Genomic DNA, 22,088 nt, shown 5'->3' with positions numbered 1-22,088 from the left:
TTGGTTAATGGTAGGAAGCTCAAGAGAAATGAGGGACCTCACTCCCCAATGTGGTGCATGGATCCCGCAAATCTGGTAGAGGAATGCATTGTGTACAAGATGGAAAACCGAGTTGGGGGCCTGGACCTCTGTCTGCATATTGTCAGTGTTCACCTGGTTTCATTTTGATAAATGTGATCTCTGAGGTCTGGTCCAGAAGGCATCACCTGGCAGGAGGGATGTGATTTAGCTAAGAGTCAGGGTGCCATCTATATGGAATCAGGCACTAAAGAGGGAATAACTTGAAATTAGTTTTTAATATCATGTAATAGGTTAGAATCCCAGGACTATGTGGATGAAAAGAGGGCTCGGGGTTGGTGTGGTGGGGAAGAGAGGATCAGGCGTGGAGTGTGGGTAAGTACTGCCATTGTCATTCAGTCGCTAAGTTGTGTCTGACTCTTTGCAACCCTGTGGACTATATAGCCCTCCAGGCTCCTCTGTCCATGGGGTTTTCCAGGCAAGAATACTGGAGTGAGTTGCTATTTCCTTCTCTAGGAGATCTTCCTGACCCAGGGATCAAACCCACGTCTCCTGCATTGGCAGGTGGGTTCTTTACCACTGAGCCACCAGGGAAGCCCAGGCATGAGCATTGAGTTGGCCAAAAAGTTCATTCAGATGTTTTCCATAGCATCTTACAGAAAAATCCAAAGGAACTTTTTGGCCGATGGAATATTTAGGAAAAAGATTAAGCGTCAGTGGGTGGAGATGGAGGTCTGGCTCTGTCACTGAGTGCCTTTTTGCCACTGGACAAATCGTTTTGTCTTCCCAAGATTCCGTTTTCTTAAACATAAATATTGATCCTTATATCTCATGGAGCCACCATAACAATCAATTCAAAACTATACTGAACAGTGTATATGTTAGGAACTGTTATGGTGACACTGGGAGCCGCAACTGCCACCACCCTCACTTTTCTGCTTCATGGTTACTTATTTTCTGTCCTTTCTGATCAGTTCATCTGCCCCTGTCGTTTGAACCTGCCTGGGATGGGGGAGGGGAGGTGCTGATCTTCCATGATGCCCAGCAACTGGGCAGGTTTTCAAGGCTTCACCCTCATCGCTGGTCTGTTTTCTCATCTGCACCTGTCTTTTCCCTGCTGGTCCCCGGTTCCTGGAATGCTGAGGGGGAAAGCCACGGCAGTGGGAAGTGGCGGGATCAGAGACCAGGAGCTGGGCTCAGAAGTAGGCTTTTTGTTATATGGAGTAAAGTAAGTCAGAAAGAGAAAAACAAGTATCATATATTAATGCATATATATAGAGAGAGAGAATCTAGAACAATGGTACTGATGAAGCTATTTCAGGGGAGGAATGGAGACGCGGATATAGAGAACAGGCTTGTGGACACAGTGGAGGAAGAAGGGGGCAGGGTGAACTGAGAAAATGGCGTTGACACACATGCAGTAAGGTGAATCAAACAGACAGCTAGTGGGAGGCTGCTGCATAGCACAGGGAGCCCAGCCTGGTGCTCTGTGCTGACCGCCAGGGCTGGGGTGGTGGAAGGCGGGGAGGCTCGAGAGGGAGGTGACCGATGTTTAATTATGGCTGATTTGCGTTGTTGTACAGCAGAAGCCAACACGACATTGTAAAGCAATTTTCCTCCAATTAAAAACGAGAAAATGTAAAGTGAGAGTGATTAAAAAAAAAAGAAGTAGGCTTTTGCTTTCTGTTCTAGAAGATCAGGGATCAGTGACCTCAGATTTCCATGCTAACGGCTGTGTTAATTTACCCCAGACCTGTTATACAGTGAACTTTTTAAGGGTAAAAAAAATTCTCCAGCGTTACTTGTCTTTGGATGGAGCGAGCGCTGTGTCTGAGGTCCACTTGTCAGCTGTGTGTATTCCTGGGAGGATCCAGCAGAGATCCTGGCCCATTTGATTCAAATATAGCCTCCCCTCCCCCTCAGAGCTCTTGCTAAAGACATGACCCCGAACCTTTCTGTCACCGAGTTAAGGCTTCTTCCTCTTTGCCTTTTACCTGCTCAGCTCTTCCCAGATGCTTGTCTGTCTCCTGTCTGGAAGTTCTTTCTGATCCACACATGGCACCCTGCAGCCCACGTTGTTCCAGACTCTGTGTTAGGCACTGAGGCTGCAGGGCTGAGGGAGACGGGCCTTGCCCTCTGGCACATGCAAGCCAGTGGTCATCTAGAGCCACTCAGGGCCCCTAGCCTGACAGGAGGGTTCCATGCCCGGCCTAGGAAGAGTCCATGTGCTGCGAGGCAACTAAGCTTGTACGCCACGACTACTGAGCCCACAAGCCTAGAGCCCGTGCTCTGCAGAAAGAGAAGCCACTACAATGAGAAGCCCGCACACCACACCTAGAGAAAGCCCGTGCATAGCAATGAAGACCCAGCACATTCAAAAATAATATATTTTTTTAAAAAAACAATGTGCTGAAAGGCAGTTTAAGGAGATGGTGTACGATCAAGGTCAGAGGACCAGCCAGTTAAAGGGCGGGGGAGGGATACTGTGCCAGGGAGTCATCAGGGACCCTTGAAGAGGTGAGAGCACTTGGTGGGTTTGTAGAATCTCAGCCCCTGCTGCTGAGAGTGGTACCCAAGGCGGGACCAGGAAGGGCCTCGTGCCAGGTGGAGGAGGTTGGGCTTCACCGTGAAGGCTTTATTAATAGAAGAGAACAGAAATTTCATTTCTCCATCTTGGGAGTGACCCAGTAAGCCTCCACTTTAGAAAGATTCTTCAGTTTCAGTGTGGAAAGGAAATGAGAAGGAGTCTGGGAAAGGGTGGAAGCAGGATCTCAGAAACCAACTAAGAACCCACGGGAATAACTCCGGCAGGAGAGAGAGCGTGGACTGTAGGGAAAAGAGGTGTGGATTGTCATGAGGCAGAATCAACTGAAATGGAAGAGTAGTGTGTTACGAGTCAGGAAGCTCCCCTGGAGGAGGGCATGGCAACTCACTCCAGGATTCCTGCCTGGAGAATCCCATGGACAGAAGAGCCTGGCGGCTACAGTCCCCGGGGTCACAAAAAGTCAGACACGGCTGAAAGGACTTAGCACACGTGCACGTGCTATGGTGGGTGGTGTAGGGAAGACAAGGGACTCAAGCATCATCTCTGGTGAATGCTGATCCCCTTACTTACCCTAGAGCATGCAGAGGCGCTGGTAGAGGAAGAGGAGCGGTGGGGGTGGGGTGATGGTGACTTCAGCTTGGGATACATTGCCCTTCAGATGCCCCTGAAACAGTCAAGTAGGGATGTCCAAGAGGAGGTTGGATCTACGGGTTTGGAGTTTAGGAGGGAGGTCTGTGCTGGGGCTGTGAACGTGCACGTGACCGCCACATGAGCAGGGGCACAGCCCGAGGTACATAGGCGAGCCAGAGACAGGATTTGAGGAAACAGCACTGAAAGAGTGCAAAGGTGAACGAACACTGGTAACGATTGGAAACCATGGGAGACTCACAGAGGCTGGAGGAGGTGGGCCGGGAGGCTACAGAAGGAGGAGCTGCAAGACTTCTGCCTGATTGTCAAGTGAGGCGCCCAGGACTGTTCTGGGAGGGCCCTGGAGGTGAGCATGGATGGAGGGGACCCTGCCCGAGGCCATGGCAGGTGAAGAGGGTGGAGGTAACTGGCGCAGGTGCTTCTAGATGGATCTGGGCTGGGGCCAGCTTAGGGGAGAACTGTGTTCGTTTCCTTATTTAAGTTGGCAACACATGAGCGTTATGGGCACACCTCGTTTTATGGTGCTGTACCTTAGCACCCTTCCCAGACCTTTTTTCTTTTTAACAAATTGGAGGTTTGTGGCCTTCAGTTTGTAGGCGACCCTACTTCGAGCAAATCCATCAGTGCCATTTTTTCCAATTGCATTTGCTCACTTCATGTCGCTGTGTCACGTTTGGGTCATTCTGTCTTCTTACTATATTTGTGATGGTGATCTGTGATCAGTGATCTTTGCTGTGACTGAAGGCTCGGATGGTAGCATTTTTTAGCAATAAGGTATTTTCTAATTCCGGAGAAGGCAATGGCACCCCACTCCAGTCCTCTTGCCTGGAAAATCCCATGGACGGAGGAGCCTGGTAGGCTGCAGTCCGTGGGGTCGCAAAGGGTTGGACATGACTGAGCAACTTCCCTTTCACTTTTCACTTTTCTAATTAAAGCATGTACAATTTTTGCTGTTTGGATTTTTTATTAATTGGGGTATAGTTAGTTGCTTTACAGTGTTGTACAACAAAGTGAATCAGCTACATGGAAACATATATCCCCTCCCTCTTGAGCCTCCCTGCCCATCCCCCCATCCCACCCTCCTCCGTCATTACAGAGCACCAAGCTGAGCGCCCTGTGCTATACATCGGCTTCCCACTAGCTTTCTAATTGATACATGGTGGTGTACATACGTCAATGCTGCTCTCTCAGTTCATCCCACTCTCCCCTTTCACCTCTGTGTCCACAAGTCTCTTCTCTACATCTGCGTCTTTATTCCTGCCCTGCAAATAGGTTCATCTGTACCTTTTTTTAGATTGTATGTAAGTCTGCTTCATCTAGATTTTCTAGATGAAATAGGCAGTAACATTGTGTCTAGAATGTGTTTTTTTTTTTCATAGACACAATACTACTGCCTACTATGTGGACTTAACAGTACAGTGTAAACATAAGTTTTATATGCACTGGGTATGCAAAAAATTAGTGTGACTTCCTTCATTGTCATATTTGCTTTGTTGCAAATGATCTGGAACTGAACAGACAGTGTCTCTGTGCTCGACCTTTGTCTTCCGAGGAGAGGAAATCTGCAGAGAGAGGCTGGCTGATGATAAGACTGGGAAGGAGGCCCTGATGCAAGGAGGATTCTGAGGGAAACGGAGAGAGTGGGACCAATGATGTCACTGAAGATGCCATTAGAGAGGAAATGTGACAAGGAGCACTCAGACACCCAGAGGAAATTGTAGCTGGACTCAGGGTGAGCACGGGTCCTGGTTGACCCAGGGAAGGCCTGCAGAGCCACAATTACTCCAAGCAAATGATGAATAGTGTCCCTTTTCACTGGAGAAAGTTGACTGGTCACTTCAGCTGTGTGCATTCAGGGAGATGAAAAGTGAAAGTGAAAGTCGCTCAGTCACGTCGGACTCTTTGTGACCCCGTGGACTCTACAGTCCGTGGAATTCTCCAGGCAAGAATACAGGGAGACCTGGGGGGTGCAGAGTGAGGGGTTCCTATCCGAAGCTTTCCTGTGCTCAAGACTTCAAAACATAAATTCGCTTTTTTCAGTTAATTTTTTTGGAGGTACAGTTGCTTTGCAGTGCTGTGTCAGTGTCTGCTGTGCAGCAGAGTGAATCAGTCGTATATATACACGTATCCCCTCTTTTTTGGATTTCCTTTCCATTTAGGTCACCACAGAGCACCGAGTAGGGTTCCCTGAGCTACACAGTAGGTTCTCATTAGGTATCTCTTTTATACACAGTATCACAATGTATCTCTGTCAATCCAGATCTCCGGATTCATCCTATCCCACCTTCCCCCCTTGGTATCCATGTTTGTTCTCTACGTCTGTGTCTCTATTTCTGCTCTGCAGATAAGTTCATCTGTACATTCTTCCAGATTCCACATATAAATGGTATTATACAATATTTGTCTTTCTCTTTCCGGCTTTCTTCACTCCGTGTAATAGGCTTGAGGTTCATCTACCTCATTAAAACTGACTCAGATGTGTTCCTTTTTATGGCTGAGTAATACTCCCTTGCGTGTATGCACAGCATCTTCTTTGTCCATTCCTCTGCCGATGGACATTTAGGTTGCTTCCTGACTATTGTCAATAGTGCTGCAATGAGCATTGGGGCGCAGGCATCCTTTCAAATTCTGGTATATCTGGATAAATGCAGTTTTGAAAGAGCTGTTGTGAGGAACAGAAGACCTGATGCAGGAAGAATAGCAACAAACCTGATCTATAGCAAGGGCTAAGCTAAACCTGAGAACATAAATTTGCTCAGCACCAAAGAGTGCCCAAGCCGCCTTTCCCCTTTCCCCCCAGCCTAAATGACGGCTGGAGAAATAGATGCTTGATTGACCTGAGGTTGAGGATGTGCAGGGCAGATGTTACCAGAGAGGGAGGAGGAGAGGGACTGAAGCAGAGGAACATGGTAAAACTCAGACCCACGGTCAGCCCTATGCAGGAAGACGTATATTGAAGCATTATTTATGAGAGGGTGTGTGTGTGCTAAGTTGCTTCAGTCGTGTCTTTTGAAGACCCCACAGACTGTAGCCCTCCAGGCTTCTCTGTCCATGGGATTCTCCAGGCAAGAATACTGGGGTGGGTTGCCATGCCCTCCTCCAGGGGAATCTTCCTGACACAGAGATTGAACCCAAGTCTCTTATAACTGCCTGCGTGGCAGGCAGTTTCTTCACCACTAATGCCACCTGGGAAGTCCCATTTATGAGAATGCATGCATCCTTAGTTGATTCAGTCATGTCCAGCTCTTTGCGACCCTATAGACTATAGCCCAGCAGACTCCACTGTCCATGGAGTTTCCCAGGCAAGAATACTGGAGTGGGTCGCCATTTCCTTCTCCATGGATGTATGAGAATGGAGACTTGGAGATTATAAACTTCCTACAAAGAAGATATAATCCAGTGAATTGTGTCACATTCCTAGAATGGAATATTATGCAGCCATCAAAACTTTGTTTACGTAGAATTTTAATATGATGATAGAATGCTTAGATTATAAGATTAAGAAAGCTGAAGAACAATGTACATTCAGTACTCTCAACTTCGTGATGCATAGAAAAATTTTGCATGTTTTTAGAAGAGAGTGGTTTGAATATTCTATCATGATATTTGTGGGAAGTGATAGGTTTCTGTATGTATTTTTGTATTTTTAGAATGTTCTCTAATATGCTCTTAGGACTTTTATAACATGGGAAAAGAATCTCTCTAGGGAAATTTATTCAAGGAAAAAATTCTTTAAACATAGAAAGAGTGTATGCAATCATGGATTAATTTGGTCTCTGCTTTCTCTTGGTCTCTTTGATGGGAAACATCACCCAGAAAATGGTGTGGTGTTTGAGAAGTGGGTTGTGGTGTCAGACACACCTGGCTTTAAATCCCAGCTCTAGTATGTCTATGGTGTGATCTCAGGCAAGTTGTTTTCTCTGGGGCCCTGTTTCTTTATTTAGGGCTTCCCAGGTGGCTCAGTGGTAGAGAATCTGCCTGCCACTGAAGGAAACGCAAGAGATAGAGGTTCGATCTTTGGGTCAGGAAGATCCCCTGAAGGAGAGCATGGCAAAAAACCTATTCCAGTATTTTTGCCTGGAAAATTCCATGGACTAGGAGCCTGCTGGGCTGCAGTCCATGGGATCACAAAGAGTCAGACATGAATGAGCCCAGCACAGTATCTTTATTTACCAAATAGGGAGAATAATGCATGCCCTCAGTCTCTTTACATTTCCCAAACCCACCAAGCTCTGAAAACCCAGAGTCCTTTCTTAAGGTTTCAGCAGATTCATTTGGCTGCAAAATATGACCTGAGTTGACATCATCTTTATTTCCTTTAAGTGAGTATTTATAATTTTGCAACAGAAATACCACCTTGTTTAATCACGGGTACTGTCACAGACCCATTGAGAGTGTTAGGTAATATGGAGTAATATACAAGGTTCCAGATAAACACTGTTGACTATGGGACCTGCCTCGGTTATCGCAGAATTAAATCAGATTGTACAGAATCCAGTCTCAGCGCAGTTTGAGGCAGGAGCCAATGCTCAGTGAGGCTAGCTATCATCCTTATTGATATAATTATTCTTGAGCCTTCAGTGTGTACATAGTGTGTGATTTCTGCTTGCTTTCTTTTCCTTGCATTCCTTTCATTATTGGGATCTTTGAGAAGAAGACAGAAGTGTCATTTATTTTGGGCAATTGTTCAGTCACTAAGTTGTGTCTAACTCTTTGTGACCCGATAGACTGAAGCACGCCAGGCTTCCCTGTCCTTCATCATCTCCCAGAGTTTGCTCAAACTCACCCCCATTAAGTCAGTGATGCCATCCAACCATCTCATCCTCTGTCACCCCCTTTTCCTCCTGCCCTCAGTCTTTCCCACCATCAGGGTCTTTTCCAATGTGTTAGCTCTTCACATCAGGTGGCCAAAGTACTGGGGCTTCAGCTTCAGCATCAGTCCTTCCAGTGAATATTCAGGGTTGATTTTCTTTAGGATTGACTGGTTTGATCTCATTGCTATCCAAGGGATTCTCAAGAGTCTTCTCCCAACACCACAGTCCGAAAGCATCAATTCTTCAGCACTCAGCCTTCTTTATGGTCCAACTCTCACATCCATGCGTGACTACTGGAAAAACCATGGCTTTGACTAGACACACCTTTGTCAGCAAAGTGATGGCTCTGCTTTTTAATACATTGTCTAGGTTTGTCATAGTTTTTCTTAGGGGCACTTAGGTTGATATTGTTTAAAGCACAAGAGTGGAAAATATGGGAAGTTCCAGCAGAAAATTCTCCTGCCTCTTTTCTTCCCAGTTTCTAGTTTCCTAAAGAATAAGCCATAGGGAATCGTGCATGTTAACAGGGCACCCAGATAATTGAAGATCTAATCAAAGAATAAGTCTTATTCCCTTGGTGAAGAATTATATTTCAAAGCACACGTGTTCATTGTGGAATTGTAGCATATTTACAGCATATTTGCTCTACATTTAAAGATGCACTTTGCTTCAAGCTAAAAGTAGTGAAATATATGTGTGTGTATGTATACATATTTGATGAGAAAGTAGTTATTTACTGCTTTCCATAGGAATTCACAATATGATTTTTTTGTTGCAAACCCTCCTAGTATCTTTAACATATAATTCAATTCACAGAAATGTGATTTACACTCAGCCTTTTCAGAGGCGCAAGTAGGGTACAAACTGAGGTCATTCCTTCCTGTTCTTGGATGAGTCCTTGCTTCATAAATTCTGTCAGTGTGGCACTAGCCAACTGTGTTATTAACATCACCAAGGGGAATTCAAACGTATCATGTTGTAGGATCAAAAGTTCCACGTTCTGAATCAGCGCCAGTGTATTTCCAGACCCTTCAGTTTGACCAGAGTCTGCAGCCATTTCCATCTCCCCACCATATGACTCACCTACTTCAGGGTGGAGGTCACTCTCTGCTCCCACACATTACCATGGCCCCACCAGTGTTCCCAACAGTTGTGGAGTGTTTTGCCTTCATGGTTTGCCTTCCAGAGCCTCAGGTCTGGAAAGAACTGTTTTGCAATCCTCTCTATGAAATCCAGTTAAGCTAGTCATTTCTATTGCATGCCTGGAAACTCACTAGAACATTCTTTCTAGTAAACCAAAATAGATCTCCCCAAAGTAGAAGGCCTGTAATGCTTTGCAGATTGATCCAGAGGCAGAAGAGCTGATGCCTTGGCCAGGAATGACCTCCTGTCATAAAGCCCTAACGTTCTCCCACTTCAGCTCATCAGGTCCTCGGTGGCCCTTCTACTGTATGCCCAGCACAGGGTTAGGACTCACATTCCTACACATTCTTGGGTTCCAACTTCCCCTCTCTGTTAATCCATTCATTAGCACCAAATTGCAGGGTTCCTTGCCAAGCCCATCAAGCATAATTGGAGCTTTTGAAGTCAGATCCTCCAATTACGTTCGTTCGGGTGTCTCATTAGCCTCGTGTATCATCCAAGCCCATCTTCAGACATGTTTTCCTTCTTGATTGTTGTCATTTTCTTAATGCAGGTATTGTTGAGAAAGATTGTTTTTAACAAACACTTTTGCTTAGCCAGTTGTTTGATCTCCAGAGTACAATAAATCCTCATGAAACGGAGCTGGGAATGGGGGAAGAGGGAGACTGAGGGAGGCTTAGAGAAACATAGGTGGAGAACTTGAGCCAAGGACCAGCCCAGCCCCTCTCCCCCACACAATGATGCTCCTGCACTTAGAAATGGCCCCACTTGGGAAATAATCCACTTTGTGTGAATGGGTGCATCAGAGGCAGCAAAGTACAGTGAGCATTTTGTAGGTATAGGGATTCTCTTCAAGTTTGCCGAGAAATGGAGGAGCTCGGACTTCCCTGATGGTCCAGTGGTTAAGAATCCTCCTGCCAATGCAGGGGCCATGAGTTCAGTCCCTGATCCGAGAAGATTCTACATGCCGCAGAGCGGCTAAGCCCGTGAGCCACAGCCACTGAGCCTGCACTCTAGAGCCTGTGCTCCGAAACCAGAGAAGCCTGCACACAGCAACCAGAGAGTAACCCCTGCTGGCTGCAACCAGAGAAAGCCTGGTGTGCAGCGGCAAAGACCCAGCACAGCCAAAAATAACGTTCATTTTTTTTTAAAGAAATGGAGGTTTTCTACTTCCTGGACAACTATAGGCATGTGCTCTGTCTTGTGGATTCTTCAAGACTTTGAGAATAGAGAGGGTTATCTTTTCGAGACTGTAGGATCAGGAGTCAGAGAGCAGGTTTCTGGTTCCGGCTCTGATAGCTTAGAACCCATTGCTTACCTCCTCTTATGCCCTCAATTTCTCAGCTTTAAAATAGCAATGTGTGCTAAGTCGCTTCAGTCCTGTCTGATTCTTTGCAATCACACGGACTGTAGCCCACCAGGCTCCTCTGTCCATGGGATTCTCCAAGAGAAGAGGTTGCCATGCCCTCTCCCAGGGGATCTTCCCCACCCAGAGATTGAATCCTCCTCTCTCATGTCTCCTGCCTTGGCAGGAGGCTTCTTTACCACTGGCACCACCTGGGAACCCCATTAAAACAGCAATACCCTCTCTTTATAATTTTCCTAACTTCACCTCTACTCAAAAAGCTACAAATGGTAGGATGTAAGTTCTGAACTGCAGTCCTTGGCGTGTATAGTCCGTACTCCATGTAGCATCCTTCCTTCTTTAACAGAATGATGGCTCTGCCATGTCCCCAGTTTCTCTGCCTGCCACCTGTGTCTGTCTTGAAACACCTTCAGCTTCTTGATGCACGCTTTGCCCACTTCTCCTGTCTGTGTTGGTTGGATTAAAGGGCTGCCTCACTGCCTGCCTCACGGCAGCCTCTGTTTGCTCTCTTGAGCACCCATGGACACCTGGAGCCTTTAAGTATAATTGTGCTTTTGAGGAAGAGGCGCTCCACACAGTTCTGTCCCCGGACCTATTCATGGTCATCTTCAGTCCTTCCAACTCAACCCCTCCAGAGCAGCAAAAACCTATCTTCTTGGGTCTTTTGGGAAATCCAGCAAAACTAGTGTGAAGCTGTGCATTGCATTTTTCAAGCTCAGTCCACATAAGATGCAGAGGAGGGGGACGGGGGCGTGGGGTAGAGGTCAAGGGAGGAGAGATGGAAGGTCTGCTCGTGTATCCCTGACCAAAGCATTGGAAGTTGTGTTGGAAAAATCTTCAGCCTTCACCATGGTGGGTAGCCACAGGAGGAGGGGCGGGTGGGTGAGAGAGGAGAACAATAGGGGCTGTGTGCCTTGTGCTCAGCCAGTAACGTGGTGAGCTGGGTCAGCGCAGTTCAGTTGGCCCTGGCGCTTTAAAGAAGGGTCTCCTGCAGCTGTCGGTGGTGGTGGGCTGGGGCCAAGGCAGGCGCTCCCCGGGCACCGGGAGGCAAAGTGGCAGGAACGCCCTGATTCCACGGGCTCCAATCCGATGGAAACCCTCACTGCTTCTTGTGCTATTGAGGGAGAGACTTGAGGGGGGACCACAGAGGAGGTGACCGGGAAAGGGAGCGTGCGTCTCCTGCGGAGAGTGACCGACATATGGAACGTGTTATCCAGAAGGGTTACAGGCTGGGGGAAAGCTCCTAGGCTTTTCCAGGGTGGGATGGGGGAGGGGCTGCCTTCCGAAACTCAAGGAGGTTTCTAAACAAAAGGAATTTGAGAAGGGTTGGAGGAATAATGAGAAATGCAAACTTGACCCAGAGTTTCTCTTTTCTGTCTCCCGGGCTCCCTGGCCTGTCCTTACATGTTTCTAATTCCTGGGGACCCCAGAGAGCCCCTGGGGCCATATGCCTTCCTCCCTACATGCAGGGGGTCAGTAGGACCCCAGAGCCATCTCCCACCCTCTGTGTCCACGGGGACCAGACAGAGAGCAGGGAGCCCAGAGCCTTGTCTCAGCCCCCAAGGGTGGGCAGAGCACAGGCCCTGCCAAGATTTATCCTGATTCCCTCACTTTATGGAAGAGCCCGCTGGCTCTGCATCGCCCCTTTGCAGTCAGAGCCTCAGCTGCCTGACTGCTCGCCTGTTTGGTGGGGATTGCCCTGTTCTTCGTGGTTCAGGTTATGATCCTAGAGCTCCGGTTTAGATCTGTCCTCCAGGAATGTTCTCAGATGCTTCTGAGCAAACAATGAAGTGTCATCAGTGACACTAAAAGGTGACACCTCTTGTCCTCTGTACTTTTCCCATCATCTTTCACTGTGTAACAACCCACCCTAAGCCTGACAGCATTAAAAAAAAAAAAAAAAACTCACCATGTATCATTTCTTATGATGTCATGGGTCAGGGATTTGATTAGAGCTGGGTTGGGAGAATCTTCTGTGTCAGGTGGCCTTGACAGGTTGACTGATGGCTTGGCATGGACCACCAAGGCCAGTCCACCTGCAAGATGACTGAGTGCCTCGGCGAGACTGGCTGGAAGACCATGGTAGGGGAGGGTGGGTCTCTAGCATGGGTGGGTCTCCTTGACGGTCAGTGACCCCCATGGTGGCTTGGAGCCCCAAGAGCAGACAGAAGCCACTTGGCCACTTACAGCCTAACCTTGGAAATCAGGAAACCAGAAGGATAGAAAAGGACAGAAGAGCCATCAGGTTGGAGGTGAAGTCATCCAGAGTGCTGGCAGGCTCAGAGATGGAAGGGAAGCAGCATGAAATCCCAAAGCTCTTGAGGCATGCGGATGTCACTAGACAATCGTGCTGATGCTACGTAGATCTATGTAAGAAAGGGGGAAGGGTTCTACATTATGGGCTATCTCTTGGGCTCAGTCAGGCTGCAAGGGCTCCAGCCATCTCACAGTGTGGCATTTCATATGTTGCACTGATCCCGATTCCCCTGTGCCTCCCAGAGGAAGTCCTGCTGGTGCTCACACCTTGTTGGCAGTTTTCCCTCTGAGTATCCTTATATTTACTTTTCTGGTTTGTTCCAGACAGGCAGCACGGCTCTGGGCCTCTAGAGAGTTGGCTCTGGTTCTGACTCCTTCACTAATTTATCACTGCATATGGGGCAGGTTGTTTTCCTGCTATAACCTTCACATTATGTGAGATGCTGGTAAATGAGGATGCCAGTGCTTGGCTCGGTAGCTTTAAAAGGACACAGAGAAACAGGAAGGACCAGAAAATGAGACCAGTACTGAGGATGCTTAGTCAAAGCAGGTGAAGAAATGGCTCAGGGCTGACAGAAGGACCAAGAAGCACAGGGTATTAGAAGCTTTGAAAAACTCTTTAGTTCAAGAATTCTTCACCTAGGATCTGTGGGTCTCTGGATTAGCTTTGCGGAGCCTGTCAACTGCCTGGAATTTTTTATGCAAACTGTCTCCTGTTTGTGCACATGTATTTTTTTAGGGGACAGTTTCTTTCATTTTTTATCACATTCTAAAAAGGTCAAAAATGGCTGAGGACCACTTTAGTCCACCAGCATTCTGTTATGTGATTCTTAACCAGGAGGGATAAGGCCTCCCCAGATGGTATTTGGGAAAGTGTGAGAGCTTTTTTTTTGGGTTGTCACCACGTCTGGGGGACATGATTGACATTTAGTAGGTGGGGGGCAGAGCTTCATGGGTGAGAGACAGAACCGAACAATGAAGAACTAACTGTCCTGCCCAAAATACCAGCATCAGCCCTATGGAAAAAGCATGTTAGGAATTGAGACCCTGGGATGAGCAGTGACTATGGGCTCCTCAGTAGCCACAAAGCTGGTCAGGGGCAGAGTTGTTTTTTATTCATAAAGAGTGCCAAGCAAGGGTCCATATTTTTTTTTAGATTTTTTTTGATGTGGTCCATTTTTAAAATCTTGATTGAATTTGTTACAACATTGCTTCTGCATTATGGTTTGGTTTTCCGGCCTCAAGGCATGTGGGATCTTAGCTTCCCAGCCAGGGATCGAACTCATACCCCCTACACTGGAAGGTGACGTCTTCACCACTGGACCAGCAGGGAAGTCCTGAGTCCACAATATTTCACTTCTCCTTGTCAATACACTAAAATCTATGAAAACCAAATAATCAGAAATCTGTCTTGTCTTCCAAAATCCAGCAAATTAAAAAAAAAAAAATCCCTGGGTTCTTGGTTTTCTTTACCGTCCAGTAAGGATGGAGGAAAGGAATATGTAATATTTGGGGAAACTAAAAGCACAAATAAATGAGCCCACCAGCCTGGCATTGTACAGATATGCTTCTTGCAATGGCACCCCACTCCAGTACTCTTGCCTGGAAAATCCCATGGACGGAGGAGCCTGGTAGGCTGCAGTCCATGGGGTCACTAAGAATTGGACACGACTGAGCGACTTCACTTTCACTTTTCACTTTCATGCATTGGAGAAGGAAATGGCAACCCACTCCAGTGTTCTTGCCTGGGGAATCCCAGGGATGGGGGAGCCTGGTGGGCTGCTGTCTATGGGGTCACACAGAGTCGGACACAACTGAAGTGACTTAGCAGCAGCAGCAGCCTTAGACGGGGTAATGACCCCTTGCATTTCAGAGGACCTATCTTGGAGGTCTCTTTCTCTGAATAAGGAAAGAAGCATTAGGGTACCAGCATGGGGCTCCCCACCTTGCTCCCTGCAAGCAAGTGGCAGGTGCCTTAGCCTCTGTGGAACGAGTTTGGAGGTGGTCTGCAGTACTGGCTAAAAATACAGTGTGAGGGTCACCCAGGGCTCTGCATTCTGGCTCCACCTCTCGGTTGATATGTGATCTCAGAAACAACAACTTAATCTGTCTGAACCTGTTTCCTGACCTGACAATTGAGGTTGATCATTGTATCTGTGAAGATGAATTAAGATAATCCATGTAGTGTCTCTCAAAGTCCCCAGCATATGGTGGGGCTCAGTAAATACTAGCTGTTTATGAGCAATTATGAGGACTGTGTTCGTGTTGAAAGACAGCGTTGGGTCCAAAGTGTTGGTGCCAAAACTGCTTTCAGAGGTCAAGCTCTGGATTGGTTTCTGGTCTTGACCAGCTGCCCAGAACCTGAGTTGGTCGACAGTTTGGGACTGGATCATAACGTTCGTGAAGTGCCTGCCACACACCTGGGTTTGGGTGAAGGATTTTCTTCTGTGTGTTCATCCCAGCCTCCCTTAACAAGTGGGCACAGAGAGCCTCACAAAACCTCCATGCACGCACCTCTCCTGTCCTGGTTTCTGGACCTGGCAGGAAATTCAGGTGAATGATGGTGGCCGGGCGAGCCGTGGAAGGGACGCCCAGCAGCGTGGAAGGAGGCCTTGGCCCTCCAAGTCCCCAGACAGCGCGGTTTCCTAGAACAGGCATCCAGACCAAAGACAGACAAGGACCACGTGCAAGTCCTTCATCCTCCTGAATGGAGATTGGCTGTGGGCCGGGCGTTGTATTTGACACGAGCCCCATTGCCAAGCCTGGAGGAAACAGTCTACCCTCTGACCACACTCACTGTGGCCAAGTCCTCATGGGGCCAAACCATGATGGTTTGGGTTGACCCCGGCCTTGCTGCCGCTGCTCTTGCAGTGTGGTCATAGGTCTGGGCCTTCCAAGCCAGCTGTGGTCTTGGTTTGGAAGAGGCATCCGGAGGGCGAAGGGGAGTCCTGCCTCAGGATTTCCCTTCCTTCCCAGCTCTCCAGATGAAGCCAATGTCCTTAATCCTGCCATTTTGAGACCCATCCTTGGCTGGTTAGACAAAGTAGATAATTGATCATCATCATGATTATAATGATTAAAGACTGATAGTCAGAAGCCTTCCAATACAGTTAACTTACAGCTGGGTGTGTTATGCGTATGCTTGACACAGAAACCCAGCTCAGACACAAGGCGAATGTCTAGAACAGGAAGTTTCACTTGCTTGGGGTGATTACTCTCTGATGCTAAGAGTTTCACGCCAGCCGTACCCCCAACTGTCTGTTTAACGGAAGCAACCTCCCCTTGTGTATTTCCTCACTTGGAAAAATGGAGTTAACCCAGATGCAGAAAATGAAACTGAAATCAAGATGTCTCAGCATATGAAAGGATACAGGAATTTGGAAATAACTCGACTGTAACTTATCCTATCTTGGGAAGCTACAGTGTGTGTGGTGTGTGTGTGTGTGTGTGTGCGTGTGCGTGTGCGTGTGCACACACACACAAGCCCATGCACACACATTTCTGAGCTCAGTGGCAGATGAGTATTAATGCCCAGAACAAAGAGAACAAAATTTACTATAATCACCATTATGGCCAGTAGCTGGATTGATTCAGACGTTCTCTGCACATCTTTCCATGCTCACCCTCTGGCCATGACATGAGAGTTGGTAGAATGTAAAGGATAAAGTGAATCTAGGCTTCCTGGGGCTTGTGTCGGCATCCCAGGCTCCTTTCAGATTTCTCTGCCAAGACGGGGCCAAGCCAGAGGGTTCCCTGCCCGGGGAGTAACCACACTACCTTCCTCTCAGCGCGGCAGTGTGCTTTGTTATGACATGTGCCATACCTTCCGTCTCTCATGGCCTTGGGGCCCAAGGAGGGAGTGCTTTGAATGATGTATAATTCCTCTTCCAGTAGCTGTGCCAAAGCAATTCCCAGCTCTCGACTGACTTCCAGCTCAGGGTGTTTAGCTTGCTTTTGGGGGAGGTTGGTTCCTCATCCCATTCAGGGGTCTCCAGTCTTCACTTACAGGCTTCCCTGGTGGCTCAGTTGGTAAAGAATCTGCCTGCAATGCAGGAGACCCAGGTTCAGTCCCTGGGTGTGGAAGATCCCCTGGAGAAGGAAATGGAAACCCACTCCAGTATTCTTGCCTGCAAAATCCCATGGATAGAGGAGCCTGGCAGGCTACAGTCCATGGGGGTGCAAAGAGTCAGACACGACTTAGCAACTAAACCACCACAAGTCCTCACTTTCTGGCCTCCAAGAGGGACTGGTTTCAGCAATTCCTTTCTGGGGGAGGTGTCACCCTTCTCAGGTCTCTATTTCATCTTCCCTCATCCTAGAACACTCCTTCCCTGCTGATCGCATGTCTCATTTCCACCAGGAAGCCAGTATCCCTTGCAATCTGAGGACCTTGTCTTCCTTTAGATACTGGCCAAGGGTTGTCTGTGCCAATGGGTTTCAGGACCTGGGTTCAGGATGTTTCAATAAGAGGAGCTATGCAGACTGCATGCTCAAAGTCACTCAACAACCCCACAGACTGTAGCCCACCATGCTCCTCTGTTCATGATATTCTCCAGGCAAGAATATAGGAGCAGGTTGGCATTTCTGCCTCCAGGTATGCAGAATGAGCCGCTTTTAAAGAACTGGGTAGGAATCCATCTCCCTGCCTCTGCTGTCACACTGTATTGAGACTGTGTGATGCACACCTACCCAGGTATCAGGGGTGTCACATGTAGTCTCACCAAATATAGCAGAGAGGTGAGTCTTTTTGGTTTGGGGGGAATTTAGACCATGCTCGCCAGCATCTTCGCTGAGAGTCGTGAACTAGTTCTCTGACCTCAGCTCCGTTTCTTACCCTCTCTAGAGCTAGATTTATGTATTTTTGCCCAATGGCTCACAGGCAAAGAATCTGCCTGCAATGCAGGGGACACAGGATATGCGGTTCGATCCCTGGGTCAGGAAGATGCCCTGGAGGAGGGTACAGCAACCCACTCCAATATTCTTGCCTGGAGAATCCCATGGACAGAGAAGCCTAGTAGGCTGCAGTCCGTAGAGTCGCAAGGAGTTGAACATGACTGAAAACGCACACACATGCTTCCTAAGACAGGGAGTGGTCAGAGTGGCCACCCTCGGAGATGTGCTAAGAGTAAGCGAGGTGGGTCTGAGGGACACATGTGGAGCCATCGGGGAAATGGGGCCCCAGACACCCGCCCGGCCTGTACTCATGAGTTCATTTCTCATCCAATCCTTCCAGCCACCCTAAGTCGCTCCTTGCCTCCATCCTTCCACAAGTGTTTCCCTCTCTGTTGGTTTTGGATTCATCTCGCCCCCAGCGAGTTAACCTAAGCGTTTCCAGGCTAATCTCATCCCGCTCCTTCCAGGTCGCCAGCCCCTCGGGGAACTGGGGAGTAATGGGTTTGTCCTCACCCGTGTTTGTAGCGCCTTCCCCCTACGCGTCATCTGTGCTTTTTAATTAATCTGCCACTTTTTCCTCTCTCCTGCTTCCGGATCATTAATAAAGAGATTAAGCCAAACCAGACTGATCCCCAGCGGAGGCTCCGCTGGGACCTCTCTCTCCCAGCTCCCAGCCTTGTCAGGGGTCAGAACACCTTCATGTGGTCCCAGCCGACTCATTTTGAGGCCTTGGGACCCGTGTTCAGAACAAAGCCAATTTGAATTAATTTTGCAATTAAGATAGGGGAATGAGCCTAGCCGGTCCTTTTATAGAAAGGCCTTAGTTTAATATTTCCACCACATTCCTTTCCCTTTTGTCATTCGGCTTTAAATTTCTCGCCTTCCCACCTCTCTCCTCTTCCACTCCCTGAACAAGATATAAGGATTATCTGGCAGGATGTGGTCTTTGGAGCCCTTGGCATTCGTCAGAGACTGGGTCATCGCTGCAACAAGTCTCCAGGGAATGAGGTCCTTCTGGCCGCAGCTGGCCAGTGAGCTGGTTCACCCCAGCCAGAAAGCACTCTCATCCCAGACAGATGTGGCTACCCTGGATGTAATGAAACCTCTTGAATTCGCATATTCAATACTTGGCACATTAAAAAGCATTTCCACCTTTGATCTCATGCCTCCTGCCCAAGGAAAGCCAGAACAGAGCCTCTGGGCCTTCTGTGTAAGTCACACCCGGAGTTCCAACACTGGGACCAAACCCAGGGTCTGAGGTGGTACATTCACGCCCCACGATGCAAAGCATGCGACAGGCACCTGCAGGAGAGATGGGAGGAGGCCGGGTTTTGTTTCGTTCCCTGGGGAACACTTTGCTAGGGAGTCTGGCAGGAGGAAACAGGAGCGGTGGCCTCAAACCCCTGGAAACTCTGCGGAGAGCTGCCTGGAAGCTTCTTGGAGAGGTGATCAGCTGGCCAGATTGAGTTGTCCTGACTCCAGACTTGGAACCTGAGCATCCTCTGGAAGGTGTGAGAGCCAGGACAGACAGACAGACAGAGAGACAGCACAGGGCCTCTGCTGCAGAGCCAGACGGCCATCCCATCTGAGCTCTGCTGCTTGTTAGCTAATTATTAAACCTCTGCATGCCTCGTTTTTTCCCCATCATTAGTACCTACCTCCGAGGGGTTATTACCAAGATGATAGATGCAGTGTCAGTACCCGACCCGGGGCATTTTTGTGTTTGGTGCTCCCAGTGCCCAGGCTACAAATTCACTCACTACAGTTGCAACACATGGCACTAGTGGTAAGGAACCCACCTGCCAATGCAGGAGTTCGTAAGAGACACGGGTTCAGTCCCTGGGTTGGGAAGATCCCTTGGAAGAAGGCATGGCAACCCACTCCAGTCTTCTTGCCTGGAAAGTCCCATGGACAGAGGAGTCTGGTGAGCTACGGTCTATGAGAGCACAAAGAGTCAGACATGACTGAAGCGACTGAGCACGCATACACAGGTGCAAAAAGCAAGGTCTCCGGGTTTGTGACCAGGAGGTGGCTCGCCATGCCAGGGAGCTAGTCGTGGAGTGGTGACATGGAACACAGCAGCGACGGCCACCGTCTGCCGCGTGTGGCCCGACAGACCCGGGTTTCAGTAACCTCAGACCCTGTACCTCTGTCCTCACCAGCTTCTCTTGCATTTCAGCTGCTTCTTGCAGACCCCAAACCCTCTGTGTGTGTTGTACACTGAGCCAGAAAGGAGGAATCAGAAATTGCTCTCTTTTGAGTATTTTGAGGGATGGTGAAACCTTGTAGGAATGTTGCTCTGGGGACTGGGAAAACACCATATGTGGGAAAGCATTTCTGAGCGAGGAAAATAGCATCTGCGAGTTGGTTGGGATCTTGGAAAAGTCTGAGCGGGGGAAAGGGGCACTGGGGAGAGTGCAGGAAGGGGGCTTGCCGGGGTCTTTAACAGGTCTTTTTCCAATTATAGCCAAGAAGAGCCTGGGGACCCTGGCCTGCTGCAGAGCCAGGCCCGTATTTTCTTTGGGAGAAGAAGGCAGAGCTGATTGGCTTCCAAACCAGGCTTGGCAGAAGCCCAAACAGCATCCCAGGCCAGGAAGCTGTGTCTTGGTAGGTCTTGCCTGCTGTAGATGCTCATTAAGTAAACAGACCTGGAGACTCCATGACAGTGCAGCCCTGGGCCGGACAACAGGGACTGGGGTATGAGAAGGGTGTGGCCATGCCATCCAAGAGGTGACATACAGACGAGGATAACACAGTAGGACCATTGCTTGGAAGGGGGTCTCTGTACCCTGCAGTCACCACTCGCCAAGGAGCACAGAAGTCTCTCTGAATCGAAACCTTCACTGATGTGCCTTGCCGAGCACTGTCTTTCCTTCTCCACTCCGCACGCCAGGGAGCTAGACCTGTGGTGCCCAGTGTGTGCGCGTGGAGGGCAAGGATGCAGCATCTCTGCTGCCACTGATAACTCAGGTTCATATTGATCCAGCACGTCCAGTGGATCACTCTGTGCCGGGCACGGTGCTGAGAGCTTTCCTAGCAATGTCGTGATCCACCCCGACAGTGACCTTGACCATGCTTGAGCCTTGTGATCTCTGTTGCACTTAAGAACCAAGTCTCGAGCTTCCCTAAGTGGTCCAGTGGTTAAGAATCTGCCTGCCAACGCAGGGAACACGGGTTCGATCCCTCGTCCGGGAAGATCCCACAAGCTTTGTGGCAGCTAAGCCCATGTGCCACAACAACTGAGCCTGTGCTCCACACCAAGAGAAGGCACTGCAATGAGAAGCCGGAGCATCTTAACAAAGAGTAGCCTCAGCTCACTTCAACTAGGGAAAGCCTGAGCAGCAATGAAGGCCCAGCGTAGCCAAAAATAAATTAATTAAATTAAATTTTCAAATAATTTTTTTAAAAAGAACCAAATCTCCCCTGTCCATCTCTGCGTCATGTAGCTGTGTGACCCTTACGCAACTCACTTTACACCATACCCGGTCTCAGCATCCTTAATGGTAAACATGAGATGGTTATCTACAGCCCCTTCCGGCTTCAACATCTGTGTTAGGGCGCGTTTTATTAGCAACATTCTTGGGCTTGCTCTGTGCGAAAAAGCTGAAAGCAGATTATCCAAGTGAAGTCTGCAGAAAGCCTGCTGGGTTTTAATGCAGCCTTGCAAATAATCTAGAAACACTTACCAACCTGCAGCTGATTCCAAAATATCATGACAAGGTTTTTGGACTTGATGGCAAGAGACAGTCTAGATCCAGAAACGAGTAGGACCTGTGCCTAGAGGCATTTGGGAGTTTTTATGTCATTCATTTTGTTCATCTGTCCATCCCCCTACCTTCACCAGTGCTGGCCAGATGTTTCTGCAGAATTTGTGTGCCTGGAACCCGAGGGGGTGGCAGGGTTTGCCCTGGGGCTCCCAGAGGTAGATGGGATGGTAGAAACATGCAGCCTCCATAAGTCTCTGTAGAAAATTGAAAAGCAATAAATCAGCTACAAGTCGGTCTGCTTTGTACGATCTGACCACGGGGTTGGGTGGTTGTTTGCAGTATTGGTGGTGAAATCTTCCTCCCTGATGACCCTGACCTCTCCCCCTACGCCTGTTGCCAAGGAGAGCAAAGAAGATGGTCTCACAGGCCTTTCTCATGGTCCACAACCCCAGGCCCTCCCAGCCAGGTTGCACTAAAGTCGCGGCTCCTGTCCAGAGCCCTGCTCGTGTCACCCTGCCTCATGGTACCCTGTGGCCTTCGAGCGTCTCTCTTGACGAACACTGACTTTCCACTCCTTTGTTGTTGTTCAGTAGTTAAGTCGTGTCTGACTCTTTGTGACCCCATTGACTGCAGCACGCCAAGCTTCCCTGTCCTTCATTGTCTCCCAGAGTCTGCTCAAATTCATGTCCATCGAGTCG

The 22,088-nt window shown here is 48.6% G+C and overlaps 1 protein-coding gene across 3 annotated transcripts in view; it reads left to right on the top strand.

Annotated features, from left to right (window-relative positions):
• Positions 1–22,088, top strand: part of NTF3 (neurotrophin 3) — a 76,668-nt gene that overhangs the window by 49,380 nt on the left and 5,200 nt on the right. Inside the window, exon 1 of one of the 3 annotated variants that reach the window (XM_070790263.1) lies at positions 20,132–20,290. The exons of the other annotated variants lie outside the window; for them this stretch is intronic. The gene's annotated coding sequence lies outside the window, so the exon portion shown is untranslated. Of the gene's footprint in view, positions 1–20,131; positions 20,291–22,088 lie in introns of those variants that run through there. 3 annotated transcript variants of the gene reach the window in all.

Source organism: Bos indicus, chromosome 5, assembly GCF_029378745.1.
Source record: "Bos indicus isolate NIAB-ARS_2022 breed Sahiwal x Tharparkar chromosome 5, NIAB-ARS_B.indTharparkar_mat_pri_1.0, whole genome shotgun sequence".
Classification (NCBI taxonomy): Eukaryota; Metazoa; Chordata; class Mammalia; order Artiodactyla; family Bovidae; genus Bos; species Bos indicus.
This window is presented reverse-complemented; position numbering and strand designations above follow the sequence as displayed.